Source organism: Limulus polyphemus, unplaced genomic scaffold (assembly GCF_000517525.1).
Source record: "Limulus polyphemus unplaced genomic scaffold, Limulus_polyphemus-2.1.2 Scaffold5480, whole genome shotgun sequence".
NCBI classification, from domain to species: Eukaryota; Metazoa; Arthropoda; class Merostomata; order Xiphosura; family Limulidae; genus Limulus; species Limulus polyphemus.
Genome location: NW_013671090.1, coordinates 1,692 through 4,864, shown reverse-complemented (window position 1 = coordinate 4,864; position 3,173 = coordinate 1,692). Strand labels below are relative to the sequence as shown.

General features: G+C 32.0%; 1 long non-coding RNA gene across 1 annotated transcript in view; it reads right to left on the bottom strand.

Annotated features, from left to right (window-relative positions):
* The window catches only part of LOC106472638, a 16,045-nt gene extending 13,293 nt beyond the window's left edge, over positions 1–2,752 (bottom strand). Inside the window, exon 1 of the long non-coding RNA XR_001291627.1 lies at positions 2,642–2,752. This is a non-coding gene — a long non-coding RNA (uncharacterized LOC106472638). The remainder of the gene's footprint in view (positions 1–2,641) is intronic.
* Positions 2,753–3,173: the final 421 nt, after the last annotated feature.

Sequence of the window (3,173 nt, the reverse complement as noted above, 5' to 3'; positions counted from 1 at the left end):
ACTGTAAATTACATCAATTCTGTATAGACAATGTAATCAGCACTATATAAGAATTAGTGTGTGTGTTAGCACTTTCTATGTAGGACTGGCATGGACACCCGTACTAAAAAAATACAAAAGACACCTAGACTTTCTTCTTTACAGGTCATCAGAAGCTAGGTATTGTTGCGTCTGCGAGGTCACGTGACTAGTATCACGCCACTTCTTTCTCGGAACCTTTGGGAGATTACTAGATTGGAGGTAGTCTGGTATATATATAAGATGGTCACAACGTGACGGGACATTGTGTAGGTAGTGAGTAATTGAACTGCAGTCAGAGAGTATTGTTGAAGTTGAGCATGTTCGTTGTTATAGCGCGACTGTTGAAATTAAGTGTATCGTAAAGTTGTATTCGGAAAGAATGAACCAGTTTTATTTAAGAAAGGACTTGTGTCACTAAAGTTTCGTCGGAACGAATTTACGGAAAATTAAGTAACGACTGGAGGCGTAACAGTATGAATAGCTACCTGACATTAGTCACTATATCTCTGGTGTGTATACCACTTTTCAGCTGTCCCAATGTCATAAACCAGTGAATACCCAAAACAGAGATTTCCAATTTTTGTTCATCATCAAAATTTTTGTTCTAGTAGTAACTATAATGTTGTCATCATTTGATAGAGCAAAACAGTCTTCATGACCTTTGACTACCTATTTCATTATTATTATTATTATATGTAAAATTTATAAAGCTTTAGAATACACTATATAACCTAGTAACCCACATACTCCATCTTATGAAAAAGTAAACAAACGAGTATTAGGAATAAAAATTATCATTAAGTAAACAAGAGTGAATCCTCAATAGCTGCGGCTGTAATTAGACCTGAAATTGGTCAAGAGATGGAGCTATGAGCTAGAAGCTTCTACTTGAAAAAAACAAACTCGAATCCATTCTATGAGCCACTATGCCACAGCTAAAAAGCTATGTAGGGGCTGGCTCCTGAACTTGAAAAAACGATCCAAACATGATAGGGATGGAAGTGGACATATCACTTAATCCAGCTAATTATCACATAGTAGAATAAGCCACCAGAATTTAACATGGAGAATAAATCCTAACATTACTGACTTCCTCACTGGCAAAACAAATAGAACCTGACTTTCCACTCATAAAATGTTACACTATTGTAAAATAGTCAAAAAAGTAATATTCTAAAGTTAACTAAAGAAAAGGTATAATGATGAAAGCTGAGATTTTATTCAAACAACAAGCATTCAATAAACAAGGTGGAGAAGCCAGTAATGTAGGGATTTTATTCAACATATAAAGTTGAGATGGCTTAGTCTGCTATGTGATAATTAGCTGAATCATGCAATGTCAACATCCATCCCTATCATGTTTGGTTCCTTTTTTTCAAACTCAGTAGCCAGTCTTACATAGCTTTTTTATTTAACAATAATTTGTTTACTGATATTTGTGTATAGTAAGGAATGATTTTCCTCATACTATCTATCGAACAAGACTTTAGACTGTGTGAACCACTTTTTATCACCCTTAATAAAACTTTTCCTATAATTACTGGGGCAACTATTACTTCTCTCCTAAAGTTGATTAAGATTAGTCCATTGCATCATTTAGACAATGTCAAGCCTTTTAACCCACATGTTATATGTTGCTGCAATATCCTCATTAGACCAACAGACATTATCTATGACATTGAACAACTAGAGCAAGACAATTTCATGACTTCTGACCATGAGTTGCTGCCCTTACAGCATGGAAACTAAATAATAAAGATATTTAAAAAATATCTATATCACTAAAGCAGGTATATAGCACATGATATGCCTACATATCACAATACACTTAAATAGATGTGACCCTACTCTACTACAGTTATTGATCTTGACATATTACAGAATAAGTCAATCAAACCATTACTAGTTACATCTCACCTGTATTGTAATACAGTGTACTGTTTTTGCCTCCTTGTCTAGTAAAGGTTATTGATTTACTGGAAAGTAGGAGGAAGAATACTAGAATTAGAAAGATTCCTGAAATGAAAGAATTACTTTACAGTAGAAATTTTCTTTAAGAAAAAAAGGTGAGGGGGGATAAAAGGTGATCTTACTGAAGTAGATTTTCTGGGAGATGAACAGATGTCCAGTTTTTTCCTGTATTTTTAAAACACCAGGATGAAGAACTACACATACACTGATACATAAGTTTAAACTTAGTCTTAAGTTAAAATTTGAAAGAGACTGGCTATGCTCTGATTAAAACAGTTTTATTATTTATAACTTGACTAGCTCATGGAATAAGTTATTCTTAAAACCAGTGTAGGTCAGCTATTTTAAAAAGAAAGTATAATAATGGAATAATTTATTTACTGAAATACGAAGGTTAGGCTTCAATGTTTACTTTTTCTAAAGTAAAGAATGGGTATTAAGTTTAACTTTAAAAAGTTTAATGAAAACGTTGAAGGTCGTAAGGGACTATTGTTTTCCATGTAATCTTAAATTGATCTCTAAACCTTGCGAGATAGCAAATTCTACTTTTATTTTGTTATGATTTTGTATACCGTTCGTTTACTATTCCTTCTATCGTTTAAAATAAGTGTGAATATTTAGTTATATTAAAGTTAAACTACTTACTTACCTTCTATATACAACAGGTTGATTTTGATGAAGTATGTTTGTACCATGAATCTAAAATCAGCTTCCCCTAACGGTTACATACATTTATGAATATCGTGAAAGATTAAATTATGGTAATTGTCTAACTACACAATAGAAAGCATTCTTTCATCTTAAAAAAAGAGTTAGTTCATGAGTTACAACTAGAAAACATTATTGCTCAATTTATTACTATTAATCTTGAGAAGCGGTTTAATTTTGATTTTGAAAATGAGGTTCTTCTGGTTCATTTTCCTAATTCCTTTATATATTATTATTAATTGAGATTTATGTTGAATTGTTTTTCTAATTTTTTAAATGTCCTGGCTAAGCACAAATGTACTAGATTATTGTTATAAGTAATTAGGTTATATTTAATCATTTGTTACGTCTCTGGTCGTTTCTTCATTTCCCGTAAAAAAATTTTTACGATGAACTTCAGCGATACAAGTCCTTTCCTAAATAAACTAGTTTATTTTTTCTCAATACAACCTTGCAATACACTTAATTTCCAC